Here is a 12,208-nt window from a genome sequence, read left to right as displayed (position 1 = left end):
TTAAAAATGGTACATCATGTCAGCTCGCTTTCATTTTCAGCAACATTTGAAATCTTAAAAATATTCTTAACAACAATACTGTGTCATTGATATAAGGAAGTAATATCCTTAGCCTGAAACACTGCCCAGCCGCCTTTTTATACACAATTGACAAAAATAATAAGATATTTATTAAAGAAGTGACTTGTTTTTTATTTAATTTATTTAATTTTTGACTTCTAACATTGATGTTGCCCCTGTCAGAGGAAAGAAGCTTCAGTTCATTCACTAAAACCCCCAAAACTCCCCGCTCTCCTTCCATGGCAGTTTTTGATTTTGGGGCAATAGATCAAAACATCACAACAGAGAGTTTGAAGTCAAGGCTTCATGAGGTGGTTAATGTTGGTTGCCAATTGCTGTTGCTGGTGCTGTTCTTCCCATCTATTCCCACCTACCCCCCATTTACCTTTTACCTTGATTTTTTAAATAACCATTTCAAACTATTTACAGAACAATCAGCTGTTCTTCATTCAATAAGATGCCACACAAATTATTTGTGCCACTCCTCTCTCTCTCTCTCTCTCGGCGTCACTCCTAAAACTTCCCCAGTTTTTTGGGGGTTTTTTTTTTTTTTTGCTCATAAGCAGAGAGTGCTTGCTGCGCTGTCCTTAGACAGTAAACGTGACGAAACTATTGAGGAAAAAACACAGTGTATATATTCTTTATCATGACTGGTTTTACGTGGCCTATCAACACAATTTAAAAACTGGGATATGTCACCTTGTTGCTTTGTCTTTAAGTGGTCATGTGATTGGCTTACCACGACTACTTTATTCTTTGTCAGTCATACAGCAGCACTCATGCGATTGTTTTGCCCCCTTAGCTCCAGGTGTTGTGCTAGACCAGTGGTTCCCAGACTTTTTTTGCTGGGCCCCCCTTTGTTTTACAAGAAAAATGTTTGTATTTGGGTGTGTGTGCGTGCGTGTGCACGCGCGCAGGAGGGGGGGAGCGACCATTTTTCGTGTAAAACAAAGGGGGGCCTAGCAAAAAAAGTTTGGGAACCGCTGTGCTAGACAGTGGTAGTGGTTACCGTCCGCAGGAGCACACGCAGCTGCTTAAAGCTGTAGCCCAGATTACTTACAGCTACTTCTGTGCAACTGATATAAAATGCGGTAAGCTGAACACAGCTTCAACCGTCTGTTTGTTGAAAAATAGTAACGGACCGCATTTTCTTGTTAGTAACTGTAACGGCGTTGTAACGATAGGAATAGTAATTAGTTAGATTACTCGTTACTGAAAAAAGTAACGCCGTTAGTAACGCCGTTAATTGTAACGCCGTTATTCCCATCACTGACCCCAACTAATATTACTGACAACCATCAATGAAAACAGTACTACTGGTAAGTCCGAGCTCAGCTCAAAAGTGATAAACAAGACAGCAAAGACCAAGTGAGGAATAATGCTGGAGCTGATGGAGGTGAGCCAACCAGCATGAACATGATTTCCTGCAACCAATCAGCACAAGGCGTGAGTCAGCGAGGAGAGAGCAGGTTAAAAAGAACGATAGTCAGCTCAGTAACTGGATGGTAAATATTTCAGGAGACAGATTTGTCCCAGGCAGATAGTTATAGTTATAGTTATAAAAATAAATAAATTATATTATGAGACATATACAGCTGATGAGATGTAGAAAGAATATAAAGTAAACATTTTTTTTTTGTTGCTTTGTATGAAGAAAACCCGACAAAGTAACTAACTGAATCTCACCATGACTACATTTTAACTCTTTCTTCACTAGTTGTGAAAATGACACACATGGCCTATTTGTGGCTAGCTGACCACAGTCAGAACCTGTTGCTTCTACAGCAGCTCCCGTACACTTTGAAACCAAGAGGTTTCAGTTTGCATACTCTGAGGACCAACTCAGCTTTTGACCTTTGCCAGTCCGAGCAGATGGCACGCAAATGTCAACGAGCACTTTGTAAAATATCACACGCATGAATCATTATTCTGGTGGAAACTGTGGGATTCAAACCCTGGACCTTTACATACCTGTGGTGACTGTACAAACTAGAAAGGCACAGTTCTGAGAGCTAACTTGAAAGTCTTGCTTGAATTTCATCAGTATTTTTTATTCTTTGTGAGTTATTACTGAGACTAACAGTCAACAACCAGATTCAGTATCTTCTGTTCCTCTTCTGCTCATCCAATGGAAATTCTTGGATGAATTCTTTCAAGTCCTTTGGAAGCCCAAGCTTAAATTTACTAACTTTACCTGGGGTGATAAACACTTACCTCATAATGTAACTGACTGGGACATAGACTTTGTTCCTTTCAAATATTTTCCTCAACCAGTTGCAGCAGGTGGCTGCCCCTCCCTGAGCCTGATACTGCTGATTTCTTCCTGTTAAAATGGAGTTTTTCCTCTCCACAGTCACCAAGTGCCTGTTGTCTTTATCCTCCAGTATAAACTCACTTTAGTCAACTGTTGTAGTGAACTGGAGATGTATACATAAAACTGAATCAAATGTAATCGTACCAAACACTATGAAAATTGAAACTATGTAGAAATATGGATTTATTATACTAAACCTGAACCACCTACACTCACCTTCCAATTTATTAAGCACACCTTGCTATACTGTAACTGCTTTAACCCCCTTTAATTTTTCATGGCACTAATAGCAACAGAGTCCTGGAATCCGTGCTGAGAGATGATGGTTCATATTGACTTGATGGCATCACACAGTTACACATATCCATGATGAAAATCTCATGGTCCACCACATCCCAAAGGTCCTCTATTGGATTGAGATCTGATGACTGCTGAGTAATTTAAGTAGAATGAACCCTGTGACACTGTGTGACATGGTGCATTATCCAGCTAAAAGCAGCCATCACCATTTGTATGCTGTGGTCATAACTCAGGTAGGCTGTGGCATTGAAACAATGCTGCATTGGTACCACAGACTCAAAATGTGCCACCAGCAGCAGTCTGAATTGTTGACAAATTTTGTGGTAGTGCATAGCTTTCATTCATTTTAGGCCAAATTCTGACCCTGTCATCTAAATGTTGCAGTATAAATTGAGTCTCATCAGACCAGGCAACATTTTTCTATCTTGTAGAAACGCTTGCTTTAATTTCCTGTTATTAGCTGGTAGGAGTGCCATCCGGTTTGGTTACAAGCCCCTGCTAAAACCCACCTAGTTCAAGGTTCAACGTGTTGTGCATTCAGAGATGCTCTCCTGCATATCTTGGTTGTAATGAGTGGTTATTTGAGTTACTGCTGCCTTCTAATTTAGAGTGAAACATTCTGGACATTCTCCTCTGAAAGGAAACACTGCTCACTGGATATTTTCTCTTTTTTAGATCATTCTCTGTAACCCTAGAGAAGGATGTGTGAAAAAATCCCAGCAGATTAGCAATACTATTTGAAATACTCAGACAGTCCATCTTAAATCAGCCCTCTTGTCCATTGTGATGCTCAGTTTGAACTTCAGCAGGTTTCTTTGACCATGTCTACACTGAGCTGCTGCCATGTGTTTGGCTTATTTGCAAGCACCAAACATACAACATCCAGCATGCACAGTTCTCATAGTTCTGTTAGCTGAGTCTCCAAATCTCTAAACACCATGCCTTAAGGCATAGGTGTCAAACTCTGGCCCGCGGACCAAATTTGGCCCGCAGCCTAATTACATTTGGCCCGCGAAGTCAATACTAAATTATTATTAGAGCTGGCCTACTGGTATTATACAGCTAATATATATATTGTTTAGTGTTAAGCTTTGCTTGTTCCATATTCAGTTTTTCAGCAAAACCTGTTTGAGTCCATAAGAAGAGATTCATTCTTAAATCTGGAGGAAGATTTTTTTTTCAGTAAATATTAATGTTAGCCCGCGACCTTGTTCCAGTTTTGAATTTTGGCCCACTGTGTATTTGAGTTTGACACCCCTGCCTTAAGGGAACACAACTATAGTTCAAGAAACTTAATGTACTTGACAAAATAAGAGAGAGGACCCACGGTTGAAAAAAAAGAGGAAGAACATCATGTGACAGCCACCATCTGACTCAGGATTCTCCCCAAAACTAAAATTAATGAACTGAACTAATACTTAAGCAGGACTGCTGGGAACTCCCAACTCAATGTGTAGCACAGATGTTACCTCTTTTATACAGTATGTGGCAAAACCCACCAATTTAATTTAAGTGCTTGCTCATAGGGGGTCATATGATCTACTGTGCAATATAAAGCGCCTTGAGGCAACTGTTGTTGTGATTTGGTGCTAGAGAGTTCTTGCTCTGCTGCCGAAAAATACTGAGCGCGCTCCTTCGACATTTTCGCCGACCAATCAAAGGGTTGCCGATCAATGTTTCTACTATCGATGCGTAGCCCCTTTTAAGCCACCCAGTGACCTCACATTACTTCATCCAGCTATACTAATCGTCAACAACAGGTGTGTTCGGAGAACCGAAATAGCGAGCTCAAAGTTGGCGCGATGATTTGATCTTGGATGTGTCATTTGATCTTGGATGTAGTAAGCGAGGTACGAAGAACGGACCCCAGATCTACATACAGTATATAACCAAAAGTATTTACTTGTCTGCCATCACATGCATGTGAACTGGAGTGACACGGTTTCATATGATGTTGGCCCAAACATTTTCAACTTAGGTTTAGGAGAGTTTATGAGAATTTTTCACCATTCTTCCAGAAGTGCGTCTGAGAGGTCAGACACTGATGTTGGATATGAAGACTTGGCTCACAGTCTCCGCTTCAGTTCATCCCAGAAGTGTTGGGTTGAGGTCAGGACTCTGTGCAGGGCAGTCTTGAGGACATTTGAACTTTAAAGTCATTTTAAGCCCTGTATGTATTTAAATCTAGACTTACTACTTACTACAAGTTTAAAAGGGCTTTACAAGTCACACATCTTCTTCTCTCATTTGTTTTCATGTACACCTAACAATGGGTAAATGTTGTTGCTTCTACAGCAGCTCACCTGCACTTTGAAACTAGCAGGTTTCAGTTTGTGTACTCTGAGGACCAACTTGAGTTTCAAACCCTTGCCAGTCCAAGATGATTGCACACACGCAAATGTCAGTTAAAAAAAAAATATATACCACATGCATGCATGAGTAATTACAATCATGGCAACTGGGGGATTCAACCCTGAAATTTGCATACCTGGAAAAGGTGACTGCACCAATAAAGAAGGTACAGTTTTCATGGTTTATATGTCAGGTGTTTGCAGCTTATGTGCTAATCTGAAGTTTTCTTGGTTAGAATTGGTGAAAAATAAAGATTGTTTTATTTCTAATGGCTTATTCATCTGGAAAAAAAATAGAACACCTCGCTCTTAGGGGATTTGTGGTTGCAGATGCTGAATACCAGGAGCTCATTGCCGAGAAACACAGAAGTAATCACTTTAACAATCAAACCACTAATCTACTCAGTAAGAGTAGGATGATAAAACTTGCGGGTGGGGGGTGAACAGGTTTCCTGTGTGTTTACAAGCAGCTCACACTTTTCAAAAGAAAAAACAAACAAACTTTTTTTTATACTAGCATACACAAAGCTAAAAGAACATAGCTCAGGCCAAGGGAACAGAGGTCAGCATTTTCAGCACCAGTTGTTTTCAGTCCATGGTTTCTGGGAGCTGCGAAGAGAGATAGAAGGCAATCATGCAAAACAACATTTCCTCATTAGCAGAAAAAACAGCCTAATTCTGAGCTAGCTAGAAGCTTTCAGAAGGGGGAAGAAACTCAGAGGTTATACAAAAGACCTAATGGTACCACAGAGAATCACCTAATAGCTGACAGTAAGCCAAAATTTGTGAAGCAGCTTTCGTTGACACTGGAAATTAAGGAAAATTGGAAGTGCAATTCTACCTTAGGTACGTAGGTACGTGAGAACCTTATGTGCCTGTGATAGAAATTTGCTTTTAAGTGCATCAGATATCATCACCTTTCTAGGAAGGTTACAAGGTGAGTCCTTTCTAGTTATCTCACAACTCCTGATTTCTCCCAAATTTTTAAAACTGAGGTGAAAAGCACAAATTTGGCATGATCCATGCCAAGAATGCCTATGGACAATTCCAGGTTAAAACCATGCAGGCTGGTAGAAGAGTAGTTTAGTGCCTATTGTCTGTGAATGTTCTCAATCATTCAGGTCATCGTAGTCTAAGGAGCTTGGAAAGAAAAATGTCTGGACTTCGTTTCCTTGGAGATGGATGTCAGTGACCCAGTGTTTTGTATCTGTTTAAGTTATATTCCCTGATTATGTATTATTATAATTTATCTCGTTCCCCAGTCATGTCTGATGTCACTCCTGTCTCTGTGCTCCGTGTTTCCTTTGTTCAGTTTCACTCTGTGCTTGTCGTGTTTCCTGTTTTACTTTGAAAGTCTGTGTCTCATGTCAGTGTTTCTATTTTTGCTTCCCTTGTCTCGTTAGGTCTAATTTCTCCCAGCTGTGTTTTTCTCCTGTCTTCCCATTCCCTGATTACTCCAGTGTGTATTTAAGGCCTGTGTTTGCCGTGCTCTGTGTTGTGTTGTACCCTCACTGTGCTGTGTTTTTTCTTCTATGCTTCTGGTAACGTTATAGTTCTCTGTTCACAGTTATGTTTTCTAGCTTCCCGGTTTAGTTTCGCAGTGTCTTAGTTCCTCGCTGTTAGTTTCTAGTTTTCTACTTTTCATTTCTAGTATGTTTTACTACAGCGCACTAAAGTTGCCTCTTTTAGTTCACCCTTGTGTCCTGCAAGTGGGTCCTGCAAGTGGGTCCTTTATCCTGTCAATTACACAGCAAAACATGACAGAAACTTAAAGAAGTCCAGACACTTTGCTTTACAAGCTCCTTAGACTTTAGTGCCTTGTAACAGTCACAATGGTGTGGTGTCTCTTTAAGACAACCCAAATCGAGGGTTAATGTTGTCATCAGTATGCGCCACTGCCCTCTCTGTGATTGAGTGGACATGTGCTTGCACGCTAGTGCATGAGGAGGGACAGATTTTATGTTTTACCTCTCCAGACACCTTTGTTTGCAACATTATGGGTTGTACAAACACTGTGCGCCATGTTTGTTAAGCTGCAGCCGTTCAACCGGGCTTATATGGTTGACAAAGAGAAGGTATATTAAAGAACACGCTGTGGAATTCCCAATGCCAGTGTGAATGTGTATTCTTTTGACTATCCTGCTAAGTGTTTTGCCGCCACCTCTCAACCACTAAACACAACCCGACGTTACAGCCTGTTGATATTAAATGTCTGAAATACTGTTTTCGTAAGGACTTAAAAATATTTCAGAAAACTTTAAAATAACCTCTCTGGCATTGCCTGATGAAATATTTCAGCTGTAATCATTGTGCATGGTTCTTCATTGGTTCGTTGTTTTCATTTTTTTCAGGCCTTCAAACTGACCCCCAATCCCATATCGAAACATCCACATCTGACTTAAACAATCAAGAATTATTAACATAGGCCAGAGCAGGCTAACATTACCTGAGGAGGGTGTCATGTTTTTTTCTGGAATTTCACCACTGCCAAAATCTGAAGTTAAGCTATTATATTTACTCATTAAACATCCAATAAAAATATAATGATAATAACAATAATAATAATAATAATAATAATAATAATAATAATAATAATAATAATAATAAAATGAATATGAAGAAGAATGAAAAACAAAAGTGCAATGTAAACTAAATTTTGCGCAATAACATGCTGATGTCAGTATCTCGCAAGCCTTTGAGAGTTAGTATTCTAATACTCTAACACTGCAATACTTTATTAATACTGCCTTTGACTTCCCAGCTTGGATTTGGGAGATAGATAGTCTCTTTACTATTAAGATTGGGCATAAAACTCTTCTCTTTGACAAAGCTTATGCCTAGGATTTGATCATGTGACCTCAAATCCTGCCTTATTTATGCTGCAGAAGATTTAGACTGCAGAGAGCTTCCCATGATGTACTGGGCATTTCTCTTTCTCTCAGCCCTTTTTGCTCACTATGTATTTATACACCACTCAATCATTAGTTATTAAATTATCTCTGACTCTCTTCCACAGCATGTCTTTTGTCCTGCCTCCCTTCCCTCAACCCTCAAATGATACTGTCAGATGGCTCCTCCTCCCTGAGCTTGATCCTGCTGGAGGTTTTTTCTTGTTGAAGGGAGTTTTTCCTTCCCACTTTCACCAAAATGTTTCTTCATGGGGGGTTATGTGATTGTCTTTAGCTTACAATATTAAGCACTTTGAGGGAACTGTTGTTGTGATTTGGTGCTATATAAATAACAACTAAAAAGCAGTTTTTTTCTACAATACACTCAGTCAGGAACAAATTCCCCACTGTTGGAGAAAATGCTGTCATGAAGATTTTTTTATGAGCAGCTGCTCATTACAATATCAGTAAAGCAAAGTTTAGAAGCCATTTATTCTTCTTTTATTAACTTTTTAATCTAAATCCAGTTCATCTTGAATCTTTTTGAAAAAACTCAAGAAGAACTTGAGTCTTGTTTGTTTCTTGGACCCTGCTAGATGATAAATGGACTGGTATTTGCAGAGGGCTTTTCTTCTCTAATTGAGCACTTAAAGCACGTTTTAGTACAAGCCTAAACACATTCACACAGACACTCAAAAATCAGTAGATGCACTTGGGGAACCAGGTCTTTGGTGTCTAACACAAATATAAATCAATATCCAGATAGGAGGAGTTCGGGAATAAACGATCAACATTCAGATTTGTAGATGACCTGTTTCTACAACCTCCAAGTCTGAGGGCATGCTTCTCAGAAAAGGGTCAAGTGCTCACTCTAGGTTAGAAATTAGTTGGTTCTCCAAAGGGGGGAGTTCAAGAATTTTGGAGTCTTGTTCATGAATGACCAGAAAGTGGAGCCAGAGATTGACTGACAGACTGGTGCAACACTTTGCCAGTTTGTCATGGTGAAGAGAGAAATAAGCATGGAAAGTGAACTTGATCATTTCCAGGGCAATCTACATTCCATCCCTTACTTATAATTAATAAGTACACCATGGTTAGTTGGCTGTTTTTATTTTTTCATGCCTTCAAACTGAACCCCAATCCCATTCAAAACATCCACTTCTGACTTAAACAACCAAGAATTGTTAACACAGGCCAGAGCAGGCTAACATTACCTGAGGAGCCTGTCGTGTCTTTTTCTGGAATTTCACCACTGCCAAAATCTGAAAATGAAATAACAACTAAGGTTAAGCTGTTACATTTACTCATTAAACATTTAGTAAAAATAATAATAATAGACTCCAGCCCCCCGAGACCATGACAAGGATAAGCATGGATGGATGGATATTTATATTTATATTTATAGCTGAGCTGTTTCATTTAAATTCAGTGTGGTAATGTACAGAACCAGAATTACAAAAAAAGTTGTCTCTGTCCAAATATTTATGGACCTGATTTGATTTTGCCATCAAAATATAATTTTGATTAAAGAGCATCCACAAAGTGATGGATTAACCACTACAGAAACAGATACAACTATTTTGGTAATTGCAAATACTGTTCATAAACTTATGGTCCAATAGATTTGTTAAGCAGTCTATTTCACTATGTCAGAAGTACAGTATGTTTGGAGTCAGCATCATGTAAAGATATTTACAAATTAGAACTATAGACATAGAGCAGAGGAGACAGATATTACCTGACAGTAGAGAAAGCAGCACTTCAGTGTCATTTATTATTAAGGTTGAATTTATTTCGCCATAAGACAATAAATAACTATAATCTTCATCATCAAAAGGTGGATCATCTCCCTCTGATAAAATAACTCCAGTACCTTCAGGGATATAAAAACAAAAATAGCAGATCAAGTAAAGTTGTAGCCCCAAATATATATAGCATTTAAACAATTGAATGAACATTTAAAAAAAAAAAGCTGCTGCCCCAAGCTGAGGAGTTTAAGTATTTCAGAGTCTTGTTCATGAATGACCAGAGAGTGGAACAGGAAACTGACTGGTGGACCAGTGCAACTCTATACCAGTTTGCTGTGGTGAAGAGAGAGCTATGTGTGAAAACTGAGGTTGATGATTTTCAGGTCATTCTACATTCCTTTCCTTATGTATGATCAAAGCTGTAGGTTATGACCGAAATGACATCATGGATACAAGTTTCCTCTGAAGAATCCTGGGCTCAGCACAACAACAGAGAGAAGATCTTGGTCATTTGAAAGGGGCGCAGAGTAAAGCTTCTACTCCTCCACACTGAAAGGAGCCACAGGAGTTGGTACAGCCAACTGACCGTGTCTCCTGGGCATGTGCTGATATATTACAGTGTATGCTAAAGATATAAAGCTAGCACACATTATAACGTATTTAAAATAACATCCAGCCGAAACAATAAAGCGATAGACAAATGAATGAATCAATGATAATGACCCAATAACATATACATGATACTACATAATAGTAATACATCTGTATGAGGTCACAGGGCTGCATATCAGTGTTTTCTACAAAGGGTTTGTTTTTTTCTATCTTCATGTCAACCTTTTTATAAAAGTCAGCAGAAAGTCCCCCTGTCTGGATAGCATGAAGGGGTGAACTCTAAAATTCCAGTTACTATTTATTTCCTTCTCATTTACTTGATTCAGGTTTTGAAAATATTGCAGGTTGGGTTAAAATACGTCCACCTGCATGACCCAGTTTCAGCTAAACTTTATATTTGGCTGTGAAATGAGGCCAAATCATTACTCCACCACTAGTGTGCAGTGGCCTATAGAGTCTGAGAAGTGTCTCTTTTATGTTTCTCTCACGGTCTCGCCTCGGAGCTAGTGTTCTAGGATGACTAGGATGACTACCATTGGGATAGAGTAGGAAAGCACTGTATAAGAACCAGTACATTTACCAGTAACACTTACTTTTCTATTAGTTTGTTGCATGTTTTTGCAACTTTTTTGAGACATGTTGCTGCCATCAAATTCTAAATAAGCCAGTATATTTTCCTAAGATGCTACATTTTCTTAGTTTAAACATTGGATCTATTTTCTATGTTCTGTTGTGAATAGAAATGTTTATGAGAATAACAAATGATTACTTTCAGTTTTTATTTATCGCTTATATACAGCTCCTAGCTTTTGGTGAGCTTGTTTCTCACACTCTACTTCTGTATTTTGGGTTAGGTTTTGTTGTATAAATAGTGACATAGTGTAATGTCACGTACTGTTCATTTGAGGATGTGTCTAAAAAATCTTATGAGTTGCCGAGGACCACGTGATTTTTATTATGCCCTGATATGTAAAATCTTGAGAAAGCCTTTACTTTCTTTTTTATGCGTATAAAACATGTACCTTATTTGAAATTGTCTCTTTACAGCTACAATATGTCTAAAATACTGCATATAATTATTTTTGATAACACATATAACCTATCATATATTAATTAAGCATTAATAGTTAGAATTGTAGTTTTTCTTACTAGTAAACCACATGAAAGGTTAAATAAATGTTAATTCACCAATAATTAACAACAGTTATTATAAGTGTTTCTTTTGTCTGAGCTGTTTGAAAAGTATTGGCAAATGAGCCAAAAAGAACACTTTTTAAAGCATTTTAAGGTGGTTCTTTCAGGTAAACCGAGATAGAACTTATGCAGATCTGAAACTACACACTAATACACAAAAAAAGATCTGCTCACGCTCAAATGTTGAACTTTAGAAGTCGCAAAGATTAAATATAACCTACATGTTCCCGACGGTTAAAGGTACTTTCAATGATCAACATCTCCCCAGATCCTGCCTTTGAAACCCCATCAATACAAATCATGACTGAGACGCACCCTACCATGATGCCATTTAAAAGCAAAACAATAAACCACACGCACAGTTTTAACTCACTCACCAAGAACCCACAACAGCAGGCAAAGTGTCATCGTTGGCATCATCCGTTAATGCTTTGTTGTTCTTCTCTGACAAATTTGATGTGAAAATTTCAAACCAATCTTCTCCTCGTGACTGACGGCTGTCACCTTGATGTCTGCTTGAACTCTTCATTCAGTAAGTCTTGTATATACAAAAACAGGAACTAGCTAAATCACAGTGAACTACATCAGCTGACTTGTTATTGCTTGCAGACTTACGTAAAGCTTTGACTTTGACATCAGGGCCACCATGAGGTCGATATTTGCAGCTTTTGTTACAGGTCTTTTGTACAGATTTCAAATGTTTATCCAGAGGATGCTTTTTACTCTAGTGGTCCTCTGACT

At 38.6% G+C, this 12,208-nt stretch overlaps 1 long non-coding RNA gene across 1 annotated transcript; it reads right to left on the bottom strand.

Moving 5' to 3' along the window:
- Positions 1-3,388: 3,388 nt before the first annotated feature.
- On the bottom strand, positions 3,389-11,989 carry LOC146390349 (uncharacterized). The gene is made up of 4 exons (XR_014799821.1): positions 11,845-11,989; positions 9,652-9,786; positions 9,128-9,175; positions 3,389-5,634 (listed from the first exon to the last, which is right to left on the bottom strand). It is a non-coding gene; the product is annotated as an uncharacterized LOC146390349 (long non-coding RNA).
- Between the last annotated feature and the right edge of the window lie 219 nt (positions 11,990-12,208).

The sequence above is a fragment of the Perissodus microlepis genome, chromosome 3 (genome assembly GCF_051167445.1).
Source record: "Perissodus microlepis isolate ML-2025 ecotype Zambia chromosome 3, ASM5116744v1, whole genome shotgun sequence".
In the NCBI taxonomy this organism is placed as follows: domain Eukaryota; kingdom Metazoa; phylum Chordata; class Actinopteri; order Cichliformes; family Cichlidae; genus Perissodus; species Perissodus microlepis.
The sequence above is the reverse complement of the archived record's forward strand: the minus strand, read 5'-3'. Positions and strand labels throughout refer to the sequence as shown.